Consider the following 22,830-nt stretch of genomic DNA (forward strand, 5'->3'; position numbering starts at 1 on the left):
ATTCAGTATTTTACACTTAATTGGTACCTAATTGGACTCATTACTCTTGTATTTCGATTCAGGACAAGCAAGAAGGCGATTGGAAGAAAACAAGGCTAATCGGATGTTTTTGCACAGTTTCGGCACCGATCAGTGATATGGGCATAACTCTCAATTCCGGACTCCGATTTGGATATTTCAAGAAGCACTGAAAAGATAAGGAAAAGGCCCACAACTTTTATGTTTTGGGTTTTGGCAGAATCGGTCCGCATCGAAGACGAATTCGGGCCCAAAGTTAGAGCAATTTCGCAGCAAGGCCCATTTCACAAGCTGAAGCCCATTTCACAGAGAGTCTTGAAGCAAGCCCGAATTGTTAAAGAAGCCCAGTTCGAATTCAAGATCCAAGAGTCCCATTAGAATAGAAGTTAAATGTAATCTCAATAAAAGAGTTTTATCAGATTTAAATTCTCAAATTGTAATCCTATAAAGATAAGAGATAGGAGTTAGATATGATAAGTTCAAATTAGACTAGGACTTTCTAGTTTGAGGATAATCTCCTTAAGGAAGTTGGAGAGCAGCCCTCTCCCCAAATCTATATAAAGGGGGGGCGGACCAGCACCCAAGGCATCAATTCCTCCAGGAGAGCTTCAGTCTTCAGAGAGGGAAATCAGCAACAAAGGAGGAAGAAGCAAGAGTTCGCCCCCTTTCTCATCTAGAAGCTGTGTTTTCATCATGAAGTGTCTGTCAGTTTTTATTTCTGGTTGAAGGGTTAGGGAAGCCTTGATTTTGTAAGCATTGTGAGATCTAATTGATTTTTATTTCAGTTCATTGTTTAAGGGTATTCATATATTTTCTGTGAATTAACTGTGAGACTGCCTATTAATAAGGGAAGCAATCAAAGAGCTTGTTTTGGTTGTCGAATAATAAGAGTAGAGGCTGGCTGTTAGAGCTTGTTAATAGATATAACCAATTTATTCATAAGCATATGAATCTATCTTTGCATCGAGGATCAATGCTACAAATCAAAGCTGAACTTGTCCCTTCAACCGGAAGCCATCTCCCATCGATTTAATCTTTGTTTTCTGTTATTTTCTGCTATTTTCTTATTTTCGTTAGCTTTACAACCCCCCTTAATCCATCTACTTGGAAATAAATCCACCCAATCCCTGTGGAGAACGACCTTGCTCATCACTATCTGCAAATTATGAACCTAGAGCAAGACTATTTATCTTTGGTTGGGTTCGGCACCCACCACCATCACATAGTTCAAAGTATCGATACGATACGAGTTTTGGTCGTATTGTATCGGTACTTAGAAATGGCTGATACATACTTTTTTTTTAGTTTAGTTTTTTGAGAAGCTTATAAGATATTTTTTATTATTAAAAAAAATAGGGGGTCCGAAATGCCACCGTATCTTTTTCAAAAGATACAATACGATATGCCCCATATCGGGCATATCGTATCGATACTTTGAACCATGCAATCACCCTAAAATGTATGCAACTTTGTATAATTGAAGTCTTCTACCCTTGAACCTTCACAAAAAAGAATGGCATGTAGAACTGAACCCATTTTTGTTTCATATCTATACAAACCATGCCACACTGCAGCTATCACAAAATTAGCTGAATTAGTAAAAACATAAAATCCAAGGAAAGCAAAACTCTAATAGAAGAAACTTTTCAGTAAAAATAAAGGACCCATCTATTATCTCTTCGAATAAAAGTTTAGCAAGTAAATTCTACTCTTTTTTTGTTACTTCTCCCTACATTCTACTTTGAGTTTCACTTGTTTCCTCAAGTAGTCTGATTCGGGTTGTGTAACAGTGGCCTCATAACTCCTAATAGAAATTGAGTCTCCATCAGCTAGGACCTGCTTAAATTTGAATTGTATTGATATTGTAGAACTACACTAAGTAATTCAAAAACTACAATGGAAAAGAGTGTGACAACCTTATCCAAGTACCACCTGTGTCTAATTGATCTGGAATCACACTAAGAAAACTCAATGTGTGTTCTTATTTAAAAATTTTCTCCGATTGATAATTCAAAAATTACAATGTAAAAGTCAGAAAAGAACAATGAAGATAAGTAACCGAATAATGCCAAGCTTTACTATTTTAAACACAAGTAAACGATAGAATAATTCCTTCATGTCATTCTAAGGATTAATCACAACCGTCACTCCATTTATGACATCTTTTACAAAATCAGACTTTTTTTTTGGTTAGAGCACAAAATCAGATTCACTGCTTCCAGATTCCTCCACTGTTTCTATCTTCCTGCCAGATAATTTACTTCTAAAATTCAAACTCAAACAAAAGTTTGAGGACATTACTTCTGAAAGTGCACCTTTGTTTCTCTTTTTTCTCTTTTCAACTTAGTCGTTTTCAATGGCTTCATACTCTTTCTCCTTCATGCCCTTGTTTGAAGGATGGGTTTGAATTTCTGATGTATCTTTTGCACTCAAAATCTAAAATGCAAAACAAATTATGATAGACTCAAAGAAAAAACTGAGAATAAAATACACAAATTAAGTAATAAAATTGGAAAAATTGCAATCTCATTATATGGGATTGATTGCCTCTTGGAAGCAGTTTGACTTTGCCTGCCCACCATAGAATTTTTGTCCTTATCTACTTATATAAAAAAGAGAGTTGGACCAAGTTTATAAGTTTCTAAGTCTACAATACTGATCAATCCAAGCACTCCTGTGAATTTTGATGAAATCCATCTAATTGATCACCTCTTTTATGATACCGGTTGATTGGTTGTAAGTTTTTTTCTGGTATCATGTCTTTTAGGTTTCAACTATTATAGTTGAACCCTTTTTTGATTCCTTAGCCTCATGGAAACCCAAATTATCCTAGGTTTTACTTTTCATATTTTTCTTGTTTCCATTGTTCTACTTCTGTTTTCAATAATATTTTTATTCCCTTGTCTGGTGTTTCTTTACATTGGATACACTATATGAAAAAGGCATAGATCCTATTTCAGTACTAAATATCAAGCAACCATAGGGAAATAAAGGAACCATACAAACTAAAGGAAAAAGGCATACACTAAAAACATAGGCCTTGGTGTTTAAACAAAGGAAAGAACCAATGTTATAGACCACCCATCGCCACCGCCACCGCCAGTGTTATAGAAAAACCCCATCGCCACCGCCAATCATAGCAAAAAAACGGAGAGAAACGAAGAGAGGCAATGTGAAGATAGAGGGAGAAGATGGGGAGGGTGGAAAGAAGCATCTCGAAAAAGAAATGGAAGAAGTAATTCGAGAGAAGTCTAGACATGTGTGTGTCATGCACTGAATCACACCATTCTTTGAGCTTTCATTTACACGCACGAGCTGCTTGCATGGTGACAGTCAATCTACTCGTACAAGTAGATTTCATTTACTGAACAGAGAGTACATTCATTCCGTAATTATATATATATATATAGCAATTTGGGCAGGCTGTGCCGGTACATTCAAGCTTAACCTAACATAGCCTGGGTTGGATTTGGAGCAGGTCAGGTGGATTGGTCAGTTTTTTAAAGAATTTATGATTATATTATTGCACAATCATTTTTTATTTGGCTTTAGAGCTTAATAAAGAAAAATGAATTAAAAATGTGTATAAATTTCACAAACGTATACATATATATATATATATATATATATAACACTACTTTAAAAAGCATGAATAGCTTCAGAAATATTTCTGGAATTTTTTTGGACAAAATTTACCCTTCCATATTTAAATTTATTGATAAAAAATGAGGGCACAAGGGTAATCAATTGTTAATATTAAATGAGTTGAAAAAATACAATCATGAGATATTTAATGCATTCAATTTCTTCTCATTAAATCCAACACTTAAGGTATTAATTTGCATTCATTTTCATTGAATCATATATTTAAGGCGTTTTTATTTCTTCTCATCATTAAATTCTATTAATTAAATCCATACATAATAAATTAATAATTTCAATAACATAAAAACATACTTTTAAAATCTACTTGAAAAAAATAGTATTTTCATCTAGGTAGTGGTAAGATATTAAACCATTTTGGGTCAAATGGGTCAATCCATGTTGTCACAATTAAATAATAAAATGCAAAAAATAATTAAAAAAATTGGAAACATTTTTAACATCATATACTATTTTCCTATTCTCTCTCATTAAATTTCATATTAAGGTATATTCTCTTATTAAATCTACAAAATTGATTTTAATATTAGAAAAAATACTTTGAAAAATAATTTGAAAACAAAACTATTTTCTTCCCTTCCAATGGTGGGTAAGCAATTCATCCATTTTGGGTCAAATGGGTTAATAAATAATGTCATAATTAAATAATAAAAATTAAAATATATAAAATATGTAATACATAAAATAAATGAACATATCTCTAATATTATACATTCATTATACTAAATAAAAATACATATAAAATGCAAGAAGTAATTTTATTAACGATAAAAATAGAATGCAAAAGTTAAAATCAACATATAAATGAAATGATGTCATAGTCAAATAACACATTTTTTAAATAGAAAATATAAATAATAACAAAAAAAAATGGAAAATATTTGGGCACATATCTAATGTTATATATTCATAAAAATAAATATTGGGTACATCTCTAATATTATATATTCATTATCAATGATTGAAATGATAATTAAATATTATTTCATATTATTTTTCTAAAAATCATATTATTTTCCATATGATTTTCCATAATTAAATGATAATTAAATATTGGGTACATCTCTAATATTATATATTTGGGCACATATCTAATGTCAACCTAGAAATCGTATTATTTTCCTTTTTGAGTTGTGGGTTAGTGGTTTGGGTCAAATTGATTAACTGATGATATGATAATTAAATAATAAATATTTAAAAAATAAAAAGTACAAGTAGGGTGTAAATGGATCGAATTTGAATCAGATTAGGCATTATCTGAATTCGAATCCGATTAGAAAATCCGATATTCGACGGATATTGAAAATTAATATCCGAATTCGAATTCGATTAAATATTCAAATATTCGATTTGATTCGAATTTGATTAATTAATTATTTTAGATAACTTATAAATATATAAAATAAATAGTTTATTGATATAAAGTATATAAATATATAAATTATATAAAATATTTTATATATTATATATAAGAATTAAATAATCGGTCGTATTCGGATATTTATCGAATCGAATCAGGTCATATCCGAATTTGACCGATTAGATATTCGAATTATCTAATTTTGATTCGATTATGTCGAATATCGAATTCAAAATCGGATTTTCGAATATCGTTTACACCCCTAATCAAAAGAATATATTAAAATTTATATATTAATTATGTCAAACAAAAATTAAGTATGATAAGTAAAAATTATTTATATAATGTAGATGATATATAATTTAAAACAAATATGGACGTAAAGCTATTTTCTTATTTAGATGGTGGACCAATGATCCAACTTTTCAAAGAAACTCATGATGTCATATTTGAATAATAAATATTTTAAAAAAGATAAAACACAAACATTTAAAACGTACAAAATTCTATTGCATTTGGGAACATTTATAATGTTACATATTAATCATAATAAATAAAAATAATTGTTAAAAATAAAATTTATTTTTATTTATGACAAAAATGAAGTACAGAATTTAATAATAAAATAATAATAATAATAATAATAATAATAATAATAATAATAATAATAATAATAATAATAATAATAATAATAATTGTAATATAAAATTTCCACATGCAATGCACGTGTACTAGGGTTGTTCATAACAAGACCCAAACCGACCAACTCGGTCCGATCCAACCCTAGTCGGTTGGTTTTTCTTCAACACCAGTTGGTTTTGGGTTACAAAAAAACATAAACCGATGGTTCGGTTCGGTTTCAGTTTTCAAGTGTGAAAAACAAAACCGAACCGATCCAAACCGACTTAGGTATATATATATATATATATATATATATATTATATAATATATTTCAGATATATTATATATATATCTGATATATTTCAGTTTTAGCATATATTTCAGATATATATTTGTGGATATATATATATATATATATATATATATATATATATATATATGTATGTATGTATGTATTTCAACTTTATTTCGGAAATATAAATATTATATATAAAATTTCAGCTTTAATTCATCAAATCATTTTTAATTTCCAGGCGTCCAGCCTTCGCTTCTTAAACTTGAATCCTTTACCGTTCACACCGAGAGAATCATTCACAAAACCGACCCAAACCGACCAGGTCGGTTTTACTTAGTACAGGGTTGCTTTCGGTTTCAATTCTAGGTAAACCGATTAGGTCGGTTCGGTTGGAAAAATGCCAGTAAACCGACCCAACCCGACCCATGAACAGCCCTAACGTGCACACTTACTACAAGCATTTTAGCTTATTTTTAATCATATTGTTATTTTTGTTCATTTTCAATTTTTATCTTAATTATGATATATCTAAAATTCAAGTAATTAATATGAAAAAAAATTCTCACGTGCAATGCACATGCTTTATTACTAGTACATATATAAGGGTGTAACTTGAGCGGGTCAAGGCTGGGTTTAGTCAAAGTTTCAATGGGCTTGACCCTAAGCTAAAATAAAAAAAAAATGTAAAATGTTAATTTGGGCCAACCCAGGTTGCATATATGTGTATATTTGTTTGAGTAGGTTCAAGTCGGGCTACATGAGGCCTGTTTCGACTTGTGCTTGAGCTACACAAGGAACAAAATTATTCTTCCATCAAGGTCATGGGTAATAAATTCAACCATTCGACTCAAATGTGTCAATTCATATTGATATAGTTAACTAAAAAATTATTTTAAATATAAATGAATAAAAAAATTATAAAAGTAAAAAAAATGTAGAAATTTTTTTATGCATCTGCAATATTTGCTATGAATCATATTAAACAAATAAGTTTGATAAACAACAACTGTTTTTATTGATGAGAGATGAAATACAAAATTTCAAACCAACCCAAAAATGAAATTATTTTCCTATTAGGTGGTGGGTAAACAATTCAATGATGAAATGTGTAAATAATTGATATCTTAATTGAATAATAAAAATAAGATATATAGGCTCAGTTTGGAAAGAGTACAAATACAAATATGTAGAGTACAAATACTTACAAAATAATACAAAATACATGGTTTTGCGCTCTACATATTTGTATTTGTACACCTTCCAAATTGAGCCATAAGGGAAAACCTCAACAATTAAAAACTTCCAACACCCCCACCTAAACGCCAATCCCCCCCAATCTTGTATTGGCATCAATTCCCCATCTCATTGTTCCCCAATTATACTGTGAAGTTCAAATTTATTAGGTGGGGTAAGTGAAGTTTCCCCAAAATATAAAAATATAAAAATAGAGAAATTTTATGAAATAACATTTGGGCACATCTCTAATATTCTAAGTTAAAGAAAAATGTGTGATAAAGAGGAACTGATTTTATTGATGATGGAACGGGAATACATAATTTAAAACCAACTCAAAATGGAATTATATTTCTATCTAGTGGTAGGTCAACAATTCAACATTAGTTTTGGGTTAAATGTATCAAAACTTGATGTCATGATTAAATAATAAAAATGAAAAAAGTGAAAAAAAATCTGAAATTTTATAAAAAACATTTGATCACATCTCAAACATTATATTTGTTCATCATAATAAATGAAATGTGATAATAAGATTTATTTTTATACACATAAAAACCTAAAAATGTAATAATTTAGGACACATATTATTACTATTATTGCTATTATCATGATCATCATCATCATTTAAAATTGCCACATGCACATTTACTAGTACATAGAATTATGAAAGTAAAATTGATCATTAATGACAATCTATCATTAGGTTTAGGCCCTAAGAGTTAGGATGGGTGGATTACAATAAGATGAGGAGGACCATACATTAGTAATAATAAAGTCATCATGTTAGAATTGGGTCGGGTTGCCCAAAAGGTCAACACTAATCAAACTAAAAGTAAAGTTGGATTGGCAAAAAGTTAACCCTAACCCAAACATCTACAAGACCTAATCCAACCCAACTTTTTGGGGTGGTTGGGTTTAGGCTAACTTGGCCCATGTTGCAGCACTAGGATGGTGCTTTGTGTGTCAACAGTTGGGAAGAGTGAAATACAAACATTTTTAGTACAAAACCTTATATATTGCATTTTTAAACCTTGTATTTGCACTATACACATTTTTATTTGTACTCTTCCCAAATTGAGACAAATACAAATATACACAATGCAAATACAAGGTTTAGAAATAATGTATATAAGGTTTTGCATTGAAAATATTTGTATTTGCAATCTTTTCAATGAATGCAAAAACATATATGATATTTCAAAACCTTATATTTATACTATACATATTTGTATCTACATTCTTCCCAAAATAAGGTGGCCTTTGATAACACTTTTCAGACATTTGAAGGTTGGAAATTTTGCTTTTTAGACCTTACTAGCGCTAATTTTTATGACCTTTAGGTCTCATTAGAGGATTTGAAACACAAATTCAGATCTGAAATGGTAAGACTTAGTTTTGTGTTACCAAAATCAGACACATTTCAAACATGACAAAATGTTGTTAATACCCTTGTTATTGTCATCTATTTAATAATAATAATAATAATAATAATAATAATAATAATAATAACATTATTATTAAATATTAATTGATAATATAAAAATATTATTTAATAATATTAATTATTATTATTTAATATTTATTATGATTATTTAAATAATAAATAATATTATTCTTATTTGCATAAATAATCACATTTCTTAATAATATTTAACAATAATAATATGATTGTTATTATCGAATAATGTTCTTTAGTAAAAAGAATAAAATTTATTTACTAAATAACAAAAATATTTAAATTATATTAAAAAATACTATTTCACAATATTAAAAAATATTATTTAATAATAATAATAAGTATAAAATATTTATTACTAATAAACTAATAAATGATATTACTTCTTAGCTTAATAAATAATAATAGTTATTAATAATGTCTACTCAATAGTAATATCATTATCATTAGTATTGAATAATAATATGTTTATTAAGAATGAAAATAATAATAATTTATATAATTTGATTCAAAAATAATAATAAATCAATATTGTTGTAAATAGTTATTATTAATTAATAAATATTATTACTTTTTTATTTAAATAAATAATATTAGTAATAATATTCATTTAATAATAATAGTAATATTATTATTAGAAAAATATAAATGATATCATTTTAATTAATTAAATAATAATATGTAGTATTAATATTAATATATTAATAAGAATATTTAATAATATATTATTAATAACAATTAAAATATTTTTATTTATTATTAGTTAATAATAATAAATAAATATTAGTGTTAATTAATTAATAAATAGTTATTTATTCCAACAAATCATAATATTTGTTTGTTAATAGAACACTATTTTATTTAATATTCTTTTTACTATTTATAATATTATCAATAGACTTGTTCATGGGTCGGGTCGCTCGACGTAGGGATGTCGAACCGTGGAGTGATTTTATGGACCGAACTGACTTGTTTGATTTTTACATTTAACTAAACCGATGCAATTGATTAACCAGCCGACCGATTAACCGGTGGACTAGTTAACCGTGGTTCGGTTTTTCGATTTTTTTTATGCCCTCAAAATTAAAAAAAGGGGGGGGGGGGGAGAGGGAACAACATAATGCAGCAGAGCCTCGAGGGAAAGGAGAAAAGACTAACCCGTCGAGCAATTGCAGCCAAGCCTCCAAGTTGTGGAAGCAGGAGGGATCGCTAATGTTGCCGAAGTTGGCCATCCCTAGACAGTCGAAGAATTTGTAACGCATGAATCAGTAGTTGCCATAGTACCTGGAGGAGGGATCATAGTCGAAGGTGTCGTAGCAAGCTTGTGCTAGAGAGAGTGAGAGTTCGAGAGAGAGAGGGGGGGAAAGAAAGGGGAAAGGGAAAGTGTGGGAGAGTGAGAGTCCAAGAGAGAGAGAGAGAGGGAGAGAAAGGGGAAGGGAAAGGTGTAGTGGGTGCCAGACACTTAGACTACCAGTCTGGTAGTGTTTGCCTGTTCGCCAGTCTGGCTGTCAGCCTGCGGCTGAAACCTGAAAGTCTCTGTTCAATAGTTTGGCACTCTCAGACTGCCAAATTTTTTATTCGATTTTCAAAAAAAAATATAATATATATAATATTATATAAATATATATTACTGTACATATATCAGTTGGTTCGGTTAACCGTTGGTTTTTTTAAATGGTTAACCGAAACTGTTGATTTTTTGAAACATTGAACCGACTGGTTTGGTTAACCGATTTTTTGGTTAAGTTTTGGTCAGTTTTTTCGATCGGTTCGGTTTTTCAGTTTTTATTTCTCACCCCTAGCTTGACGGATCGGCCCGCGATCTCGAGCTCTTGCCTAAAACACCAGGCCTGACCTTTTATGGGTTGGGCTCGAGCTTTCTAAAAAAAGCTCAGCACAAGCCCAAACCCAACTTGATAATACATATTATATAATAAAAGAACATGCTTTATTTAATTATATATATAATATTCTTTATTTGTTCCTCTTCTCTTTTTCAAGTAATAATGAGATTTTTATTATTTAGAGTTTTGAGAATTTTTAATATAAATAAAACACTTTTTTGTTGAATAAAAAAAGAAAAAAATCTATTTTCAAAATTTTGACCAGGCTTGAGCCTTAATGTATTCAGTTAATAGAGAGACAAAAACCCAGCCCAATCCTGGCCTGGCCTGACCCATGAATAGGTCTAATTATCAAACATTCTATTTCTAAGGATAAAATAGTAAATTTCACAATTTTAGATGCTAGAGAATTGCTCCAATTCAAATGATCTTATCTTTTGAAAATTTTTAAACAGATTTTAGACCTGAATAATGGTTTTTTGACTTTTCAAACATCAGAGTTCAAGTTTATCAAATGCATACTAAGCTTAGGTTATTCTATTTATTTGTGTAAACGTTACTATAGATTAAATGATGATGTTGATGATGCTGATGCAGTGATAGCTTTAAACACCATTTTCCAAAGATGGGGAATCTCATCCCAAAGTTCCGGCTCCCCTTACCAATGGAATACGACTGGAGATCCCTGTAGTGGTTATGCCCTCACGAGTAATGCACGTGACATTGAAGTTGAGAAATTCAACCCGGCAATTATATGCGATTGCAATTACAACAATGGATCTACTTGTCATATTAAAAGCCTGTATTATGTTTTATCAAACCGTCGTTTTTTTTGTTGTTTAGGAAGTATTTTTTTGATATATCGTGGCCTCGCTTTAATGTCAAATTGAGCCCAAATCTCTGAAAAGCAAAAATAGTGCAAATCTTCAGAGCACGATATTTAGTCACACATTGAGAATATCTTTCATACTTACATGTAAAATTCATTTTGCCATACTTTTGTAAGGTGTGTAGAATTTCTGCCTTTAGGAGATTTCATCATTTTAATGCCAATTTATTTAATTCAAAGTGGGGCCACAGCTATGCCCATGGGTATAGCTGATTTTTCTTGGTATACATGCAGCTACCCAATTGGAATACAGAGAGAAATCTCACTTATTTTGTTTGTTTTGCCAGCAAAGTAATGGATATGAATGTTCAAGGAAGAATTCCAGAAGAGCTTATCAATTTCACCTACCTCGAATTTCTGTATGCTTTCTTCTTTTCCCTTTTACAAGTTGTTTTTAATTTCACATGGTTAAAGTTATTTTTCTTTTCTTTTCCTTTATTTTTTTTATAGAAATTTCATGTGGTTGAATTGAATTAAACTTTTTAAATATGCTCAAAATACCCTCTTACCATGAGCCATCTATCATACTTTCATTTTTTTTTTAATTTTTTAGCTGGAAATCATATTCCATATTTTGATCATTAGGCTCTGTTATTCAAGGAAGAGGTAGAAGTTCTATGTTCAATCTCTGCTTGAATGGAAAGAGCATTGCCCATCACAATAGAGCTACATTTTATTCTAGACTAAAGGTATTTTTGGCAATCATGGTGGTAAACAATCTTCTTAAATTGCTATTATCGGTATTTTGGAAACAACTTTTTTGTATGTGTAAGGGTAAGGCCGTGTACATCTATCCCTCCCTAAACCCCATATTGACAGAAACCTCGTGCATTGGGCTGCCTTTTTTTAGGGAGAATGATGGATCAGCCAGTGTTAGAATTTATAGGCTCAAAATACTATTGGGGTAGGTGCCAGTTCGGAATTGATGCCAATTTACGGGCGGACATTGGTACATAGTGTGTATGTGTTATTGTCATTTTCAATGTTTATAACTCTGCAGTGGAAATCAGAAATCCGCATTGAGCTTGTCCATACTTTTCTGTTTTTTTATTGGTATCTAAGTGCATGTTTTTCATAATTGAGAATAAGTGGTACATGTAGTTAATTTAAGCAACTTTTCTACTCATGCTAATAAGTGTAATTAATATTTTTGCAGGAAGTTGGATAAGAATTATTTAATTGGTCCTTTGCCAGCATTTCTTGCCAGCTTAACTAAATTGCAAATATTGTAAGTAAAATTCCTTTTCCTGAAAAGAAAAAGAACATATTTTTCATGGGATACATTATGTTTGAAGGGTTATGAAAAATTCAAGAGTTGCATAAATTTGTGATTACTAGTATTTGTCCCTTGAAAGTTTATTCTTATTAATTTTTAAACATGAAAAAGTAAGTGTTAAAATTTAATCCTAAGGCTTCATTTGGAAACAATGCAAATAAGTGTGAATGCAAATTTGTAGAGTGTAAAACGGTTCATATAAATTGCAAAGTTGGATTAGTTTTGCACCAACAAATTTACCTTCTTACCAAACAAACTTTTAGCTGTAATGGATGCAAATATGAATTCCAATAAAGTATATATTTTTTATTTTTATTAAAAGCCCACTTGAATGCAAATTTACTTCTTTTTTATTGATGTACTTTTACATCTTATTATCAATGTAAATATGCATTAGTTTGTCATTTGTCAATGCATAAATGTAGTGTTGCCAAACACAGTCAAAAGTGAATCAGAGTGTAAATTTACCCTGAACCGGGATTTACACTCCGTTTGCATCGTTTCCAAATGCAGCCTAAAGGCCAAAGCTGGAGGATCAAGGACTATGTTTATACATGATTTTTAAAACCAATGTAATCTTTGCATATTTTTTTCCCTTTTCTCTAGTTAGTTTGTATTGGATTAAAATATTAACAAGATGAATATATTGTTAGACAAATTAGACCCACCTCACAACACCCATCTCACAAAATCCTCCTCCTACCCACGTCATAGCACATTGTAGACACAATTGGAAACATATCCCCATGAGTAAATCCGTGAAGTGGGCGTGAAGAGGAAATCCAGATTTCAATATAAAAGGGAAAGGAAGTCTTGAGAAGAAGCCCTCAAGAAACAAGGTCAATCTTGCCAGTTAAGAAGCAAAATAAAAACAAAACAAAAGAAAAACAAAACATTGATGAGTGTAACATTTAAAAGAAAAGAGGGAACCAGAAGAGGCATTGCCCATGTACCTAGAATTAATCAAGAGGAATGTGCCTTTTGAAAATATGTTCAAAGCTCAAATCACTGAGATTAGGGCTGGCCATATTTGATACAACATGTGAATATGACTAGAACGTGACATGAGTTGGTAGGTTTGGGTTTATTTTAGTTTTTTTTTTTTTTTTTTATTGCTCATAATAACATATCACAAGACTACTTTGGGTGTTCTCACTTTCTACTACTATATTATATTTACATGCATTATATGTGAGTTCATGAGCAGCCATATTCATACTTCTATTTACATGGTTTATAACAGTTATATCAAAAAAAAACGGTAGATGTAAGACTTTCTGTTTTATGGGTTGAGTATGCCAGTCCGTATCATCATCCATATAGATGTTGTTCACTAAGCTTTCTGAGTCAGAAAAGATGCCCAGAGTTTTTGTCTTCAGCTTGAGGGCATATTGCATGCATGTAGGAGGGCCCACCATTTGGCTTGTAGTGAGTTTGTTGCTGCAGTTCTTCTTCTTCCTGAGAAAATTTCATTATTTTCTGCTGAGAGTATCTGAGCTCCTGTTCCTGCGATAACAGATGATGGAATAAAGGAACCATCAATGAACATTTTATATTTTGTGGCTAAGATTATATGTGAATGCATAAATGATGGATGGGAGGGCTGTATGGCTGGGCTTGGCATTAGAAACCAGTACATATGATGAAGCAGGCTCTCTGGATTTATGACATGATTCTTCTGTAAGGCCGCATTTCTCATGTCCCATATTAGTCTGAAAAGAACAGGGAACTTTGCAATGAAGACCTGCTTGTCAGAAGAGAGATTATGAGCGATGATAGTTTGACAGATTTGGTGGCAACTGTCTTGCTTTAAAAAAATTCAATTTTCCTTCGGTCCCATTCACCTGTTGTGGAAATGAAGTCATTCACTGTTAGCCCCATCGACTGTGAAAGTGCTTCAGGCTTTATTTCTGGAACTCCATTTGGTAACACTGGCACCCATGGGTCAGTAATAAAAACCGCAGAACCATCCTTAATTTGCCACATCGTATTTGGTTTTAATAAGTCCCATAACTTAATAACCTACTTCCACCATCCCCAGCCCGCCTGCTTCTTTTTTAGGGAGTAAATAGATTTTTTTTTTTTTTTTTACATATTTTCCTTTTATAGCCTCCCTCCATTGATCCTTTTCTTCCAACCACAATCTCCAATTTTGTTTTGAGAACAGTGCATGATTAAACTCTTCATTCTTTTGAATCCTAAGCCCCCTATGTTTTTGGGTTGACAAAGGATTTTCCATGCTATGGTGTGCATTGATTTGTTTCCTGCCAGCCATCCCACCAGAAACTTCTCTCAGTTTGTTCTAGCTTCTTAATTGTGGCACTTGGAAGGATTGAGAAACCCATTCTTAATTTGGTACAGACTGGAGTGTTGATTTAACCATGATTGTTCTTCATGCTTGTGATTACAGTTTAGCTTTCCATAACCTCAGCCTTGTATTTATTTTGTCTAGCAATTCCAATTGGTTGATTTTGGTTGTACCCCATAGTGCAAGTTGGATTCCCAAATATTTCTCTATTTTATTTAGTTTTTTCATATGGAGGATTGACAGGAGAAATTTTACTTTTTTTCGATGCACCCCTGGACTAAAGAAAGCTCCCGATTTTATTCTATTAATTCTTTGTTCAAACACCTTCTCAAACTCCTTTAGCACACCTAGAATCCGTTGCACCTGTTTAACCTCTGCTTTATAGATTAGAAGTCTAGTGACAACCATGAATTTGCTAATCATACAAGGAAATGTGTTCTCAGATCTCCAATACATACACTTGTAAAAGAAATGCCCCATAGTGAAAAAAGCCCATTACCCAATGTTGGTCCCAGCTCTCTGGGGTCTTGGGAGGGGTAGACTGGAGACTGTCCTAATGAGAATATTATTTGCGAGAAATAGAGTTGCCACCCATAAAATTTTAAATTGGAGGTGATGGGACTAGGGGTGCAGGTCAAGTGCCCAACTTTTGGGAATTATATTTTTAAACCATTTTGATTTTTTAACGACTCCAAAAGTCAATTATGTCCAAGGTTGTCCCAAGTAGATTATAAGTATGGATTGAGAGAGGGAAGGTGTTGGGCAACCCCTCTCAAGCCCAACCTGGGCCTGTAATGGGTTATATCTAAGAATCTGATGTCTTTGGGTTTTTTTGGGTCTTAAATCCATTCAAGCAATTCCTGGCTCAATCTTCACCTTACTGATGAAGTTTTAGGCTTTACAAAATAGTCAATGAATACAGCTCTACAAATCTTGGAAGCAGCAACTAATGAAGATTACTACCAAGAATTTAAACAGAGCCTATTTGTCATTGTTTAGGAAATCAAACAAGGAACTGGATATAATTGGCTCATGTAAGTTAGCATGCAAGTGATCAAAATGTTGTGGTTTGAACCAAATTGAAGAATCTTGTCAGTGTCGACAATACAGGGGTATTTTGGTCTTTTGGTTTATCTAGTTGAAAGTGAAAGGTTTTCTTTATTCAAGTTTAAGTTATGTGTCCCATCACTTAAAAGGGACAATACTGTCTTTTTGTAACTCAATCTATTCACTATAAATACAAAGTGGGTCGGATAGAGTGAATGACTTTTTCTCTACAGCCGAACCCTTCTTTTCTTTCTTCTCTTCTCTTCTCTTCTCTTCTCTTCTTCTTCTTCTTCTCCTTCTCATACTTCAAATCTGAACTGAATAAGATTGTTTTTACATGGTATCAGAGCGAATATAACAAGTTCAGATCTGCTCTTTATTTTTTTTTTTGATTTACCCAGTTTTTTTTATCGCCCTTTTCTCTAGGGTTTCACAAATTTCTCAAGAATCACTGGGAGATTAAGGGAAAGGCTGCAAAGGAGGCCTTCATGCCTCCGGTTTGTGGTGCGGTGGTTGTTTGTGGTGATTGGTAGGAAGTTCTCTATTCGATGGTATGAAGAGAGCAGGTTCGGGTGGAGCAGTGTTCACTTGAGTTCATGTTGGTTCTGTAGTGTGCAGTACAAGTGTTCGATTTGATGGCTGATTGATTACAGCTCTTGTATTAGGTGTGTGATGTGTATTTGAAGAAACCGGTGGTGCTGAAAGTGAGTTAGGGTTTTGTGGTGGTGTGTGGAGTTGTGCTGAATAGTTGAAGGTGAATACTTTGTTTATACTTTATAATAGTGATTTTCTTTGTGAAGTGAAGTGAATTAGTTAAGATGGCATCAACTGGAGATGGGAATGACAATAAAACAGGTGTTATGATTTCTCTAGATTACCTGAATGTTCAAATGACATCTATTAAGTTGAATGGTGAGAATTATGTGCCGTGGGCCAAATTTTTTGAGGTGTTTTTAAAGGCCAAGAAAAAGGTAAAACATGTGAGAGAGGAGAAACCCTCCTTTGATTCTCTAGGGTTCAGTGATTGGGAACAAGAAGATGCACAAATCATGACTTGGATGTGGAATAGCATGTAACCTAAAATCAATGTGAACTTTATGTTCATAGATACAACTAAAGAAATCTGGGACCATGCTAAGAAACTTTACTCCAGCCAAGATTACTAGGTATATCAGCTGTACCAAGAGTACTTTAATCTAAAGCAAGGTAACCAAAGCTTGGAGGAATGCTATGCAAGCATGAGGAATATCAGAAATGAGATTAATGTATATCATCCTTTGACTCTGGATGTTCAGGTTCAGCAACAATAGTGAGAGCAACTTGATGTGACAAGGTTCCTAGTGGGTCTGAATGCTAAATATGAACTTGCTCGGGCATAGGATAAGCTCTTCCCTCACTTGAAGAAGTGTTTGCCTGTCTTCGGAGGATATCTATTGAGTCTACAAAGTCTTCTTCTCTCTTGGACAGATCTGATTTTATGGTGACTAGAGGGGGAGGTTGTGGAAATAGAGGTGGAGGTGGTGGCCATGGGTTTCCAGGAAACCGAGGTGGTTCTCTATTTAATCGTTCTGGTGGCCATCGTGGTAGAGGAAGGAGTAATGCACATACTGTGGATTAGAGGGGCACATTGTTAATTTCTGCTATGATTTACATGGTCCACCCAACACTTGGGCTAACCATGTTGTGACTAGTGGTAGTGGTACAGTTAGTGAAAATAAGCAAACTGGGAGTGACAGTAATGGGATTGACAGGTTAAAGAACTTCCTTCAAGATCACTTCAACACAAAAGATTTGGGTAAGCTGAAGTAATTCTTGGGAATAGAAGTTGCAAAGTCAAGGCATGGAATTAATCTATGTCAAAGGAAATATGTCATTGACCTACTAGAAGAAACATGGCTGTTAGGTGCTAAACCAACCGAGACACCTATGGAACCAAATGCAAAGTTGAGTATGGATGTAGGTGAGGAATTTGATGATCTTGGAAGGTACAGGAGGTTAGTGGAAAAACTGAAGTATTTGACTATCACACGGCCAGATATATCATTTGCTATAAGTATGGTGAGTCAGTTTATGCAACATCATCGGACTCCTCATTGGGGAGCATGTCTAAGAATTGTTAGGTATTTGAAGGGTGCTCCAGGTCGTGGTCTACTATACAAGAGTGGAAGAACTCTTGAGATAGAAGGATATACAAATGCTGATTGGGCTGGTTTTGTATCAGATAGGAGATCAACTATATGATACTACTTTCCTTGGTGGCAATCTGGTAACTTGGAAGAACAAGAAACAAACAGTGGTGGCAAGGAGCAGTGCTGAAGCTGATTACAGGGCTATGGCTCATACTACATGTGAACTAGTATGGTTGAATAACTTGTTAGAAGAGATGGGATTCTCAGTTGACAAACCCATGGGATTATACTATGATAATCAAGTTGCTGTACACATCTCTTCTAATCCAGTCTTCCATGAGAGAACAAAGCATATTAAAGTTGATTGCCACTTTGTAAGAGAAAAAGTGAGCTCAGGAAACCGGTGGGCAGATCTCTTTACAAAGGGACTGTCTCGGGACAGAGTAGATCAATGTTTTAAAATGCGGAGGTGTTCCACTACCTAGAGGTGTGAGGCGTAGTTCAGAATGCAAGAGGGGTAAGCCTCCCGAACACAAGAGGAGGGGGGATAGGAGGAGGATGAAGAGGAAGGGGGGATCTCATTTTTTCTTTATTTTTAATAAAAATCTTTTATATTAAGAAGAATAAAGATGCATAACATTAGTTGAAAGGGGGGTCTTGTTGAAGCGGAGCAACACCCCCACTAACTCAAAAATAGACAAATTGGGTTGTATCGAAAAGGGGTGGGGTGTCTGGGGGGCGAAGCCCCCAACCGAAGGGGTAGGGAGCAAACCACTTTCTCTCCCCTTATCTTTTCTTCCCTTCCCTTCCCTTTCCTTTCATTTCCTTTTCTTTCCTTCTCTCTTTTTTTCTTCTCTTTCTTTTTCTTTCCCTTCTCTTTCTTTTCCTTTCCTTTTCCTTTCCTTTTTTTTCCTTTTTTTTTTCTGACTTTTTAATCGGATGTGCATGAGGCGTACACCTCTAGAACGCCTCATGAAAAAAGCACAAGAGGCGTACCTGAGGTGTATGCCTCAAAGGTGTTAGTGCCTCTGGCATACGCCTCAGGGCGTTTTGGGAGCGCCTTGCGCACCTCCAGGCGTACGCCTTTCACGCCTTTTAAAACACCAGAGTAGATTACATATGTGACAAGCTGGACTATATGACATATAGGAAGGGATGAGAGATCCATCACATGGACGCCTTTCACGCCTTTCACGCTAAGGATCTCACTGATTGGTACATCAAAGACAACCCAATCCGACACCTAGTGCAGTATCATAATTGAGTCTAGGGGTCGGGTGTAATTTTCCAGTTTTGCCCATCAATCTCCAAGGTCCAGGGCAATACTAAAAATCTGGTCCAGTTCATAGATTCAATTAATCCTACACTGTATGTGCCTAGGGTCTCACCCTGGCAGCTGAGACAAGCCACCGCAACCGACTTGGTGGCACCACAGTGTCAGTTTTGTCAGGATAGGTCTCCCCAGACCGATCCACTGGCTGTGAACATTCTAAACTAACACGAGTCTCATTAAGTGTCCAGTTTAAGGGTATTACATAGAAACATACCAAGGGAACATGAATCAAATATGCACTTTTATTCATTTACAACAAACTCATAAAGTACATCATTTTGATTGAAGCTAAGGGCATACAAAACTGTCTAACAACTCCCACTTACACTTAGGTCCAATCAGGTACTAGCCGGAGTCCCATGCTTTCCACGTGTTTCTCAAACACTTTCTGTGTTAGTGGCTTCGTCAAAGGGTCTGCCACATTCTCCGCTGCTGCTACCTCTCAACATCAACCTCCTGTTGTCACACCACAGTGGAATGGGTGATGTGTTGAATTCCAAATTCAGGAATGAACACTTTCATTCATAAGGCAGCCTCACTTACGACAATGTGTTCGGCTTGGGTTGTGGACTATTAATTTGCTACTTCGGACCCCTGTTTGCTGACATTCAGGAAACAACACACGATCTTATCGTGAAAACATATCCAGATGTAGACTTTCTATCATCTGGATCCGATTGGAAATCGGCATCTGTATACCCTCGGATCTGTAGTGAGTTACTGTCGAATACTAGACAAAACTCTTTTGTCCTTCGAAGGTACTTAAGTATGTTTTTCACAGCAGTCCAATGCTCCTGCCCTGGGTTGGCCGGAAATCTGCTTACTACACTCACTACCTGAGCTATGTCAGGACGAGTGCACAGGATGGCATACATGATGCTCCCTACGGCAGAGGTATAGGGAACGTCTTTCATGCCATCAATCTCCTCAGAAGTCTTGGGAGACATCTTCTTGGAGAGAGTGATTCCGTGCCTGAAAGGAACGTTTCCTTTCTTGGAGTTTTCCATGCTGTATCTTTTGATTATTTTGTCAATGTAAACAGATTGGGATAATCCTATTATCCACTTCGATCTATCTCTATAGAGTCGAAGACCCAGTATATAGGAGGCTTTTCCAAGATCTTTCATGCAGAATTGCTGTGAAAGCCATACTTTCACCGTAGTTAACATTCCTACATCATTCCCAATGAGTAGAATGTCATCTACATACAGAACCAAGAAGGTAACCTTATCTCCACTGTACTTCCTGTAGACACAGGGTTCATCCGAATTCTGCTCGAAGTCAAACGATTTGACAGCAGAGTCAAAATGGATGTTCCAACTTCTAGAAGCCGCAATGAAGCCTTGCGGCTGCTGCATATAGATATCTTCAGTAAGATCTCCATTCAGGAATGCAGTTTTGACATCCATTTGCCATATCTCATAATCATGGTATGCTGCTACAGCTAGCAGGATCCTAATGGATTTAAGCATGGCCACAGGCGAAAATGTTTCCTCATAATCGATGCCCTCTTTCTGAGTGTACCCTTTCGCCACCAGACGAGCTTTGAAGGTCTCAACCTTACCATCGGGGCCCTTCTTCCTCTTGTAAATCCATTTAACCGATTGCTTTTACCCCAGAGGGCGGATCTACTAGAGTCCAGGCTCCATTGGTCTCCATTGAGTCCATCTCTGCTCTCATGGCCTCCACCCACTTCTGGGAATCTATGTCCAACATAGCTTCCGCGTAAGTCATGGGATCCTCCTCACTAGTCAAGGTTTCCACTAGGTAACTATCCTGGTCATAACCATAACGGACTGGTGGCCTAGATACCCGAGTGGATCTTCTAGGTTGGTCACTACCTGGAACTTGTGGGACATCTCCCACTGCTCCTGAGCTCTCCTCATCTAGAACAACTTCCTGACGATGGGTGTCCAGGATGTAATCGGTTTCCAAGAATTGTGCATTTCGACTGCATAACACTTTCTGATCACTTGGGTCATAGAATAGGTAACCTACAGAGCCTTTTGGGTAGCCTACAAATAGGCAACGGCTGGTCTTGGATTCCAATTTGTCTGCACTCATTCTTTTAACGTGTGCAGGACAACCCCAAATCTTCAAGTGTCTGACACTTGGTTTCTTTCTGGTCCAAAGTTCATATGGAGTATTCGGAACCGATTTGGTTGGAACCCGATTTAGCACGTAGATCACAGTCTCTAATGCGTAACCCCAAAAGGATGTGGGTAACTCTGAGTGTATGAGAACCGATCAGACCATATCCAATAAGGTCCTATTCCTCCTCTTTGAAACACTGTTAAGTTGTGGTTAGCAGGAGGAGCTAATTATGATACTATCACATTGTCCTTTAAGTAGTCCCTGAATTCGTCAGAGAAATACTCGCCACCTCGATCTGATCGAACGGCTTTAATTTCTCTCCCTAACTATTTCTCGACCTCTTGTCTAAACTCCTTGAACTTTTCAAATGATTCAGACTTGTGTCTCATTAGGTACACGTAACCATATCGTGAAAAATCATCTGTGAAGGTGATGAAATACACGTGTTGGTTCCATGTCCTAACACTCAGGGGACCACATACATCAGTATGTATTAGGTCAAGATTGCCTGTACATCTTTCAGGCTTACCGTTAAATGGACGTTTCGTCATCTTGCCTTGTAGGCAAGGCTCACAGGGGGGAAGATCTTCTACAGTTAGAAAATCCAAAGGACCATCCTTTACCAATGTTGTGATTCGGTCAACACCGATGTGGCCAAGTCGGTAATGCCACAGACACGTGGGATTGACTGTATCACGGGCTCTCTTCTTGGGGATTTCAGCCGACGTAGTTTCGATTATGTTAGTTTCTAGAGAAGGATGTAGAACATAGAGACAGTTCTCCAGTTCCCCGTATGCGATGAATCTGTTATTTCTTTTAATAGTAATCGTATTACCAAAGAAGACAGAATAACCATCTGCACACAGTTTTAAAACAGAAATCAAATTTCTCCTTAAATTTTGCACATAAAGACAATCTTTCAGTACAATTGCTCATTCTCTAAAAAATAACTCCACGGTTCCTATGGCCGCGGCTGCAACAGTTGCATTAGTCCCCAAGTAGAGTGTGACTTCTCCCTCACTCAGCCTTCTGCTTACCTTGAACCCCTACAGTGAGTTACACGCATGAGTTGAAGCCCCGGAGTCAATACACCAGGACGCAGAAGCTACCAATAAATTGGTTTCTATAACACAAGTTTCGAATTTACCTTTCTTGGATTCCAGGTATGCAGGACAGTTCCTTTTCCAGTGGCCGGTCTTCTTGCAGAAGTGACAGGCATCCGATGCTTTGTCTTTCTTCTGCTTCTTGCCCTTAGTGGCTT

Source organism: Nelumbo lutea, chromosome 3 (assembly GCF_056320005.1).
Source record: "Nelumbo lutea isolate HS-2025 chromosome 3, American lotus-T2T, whole genome shotgun sequence".
Taxonomy (NCBI): domain Eukaryota; kingdom Viridiplantae; phylum Streptophyta; class Magnoliopsida; order Proteales; family Nelumbonaceae; genus Nelumbo; species Nelumbo lutea.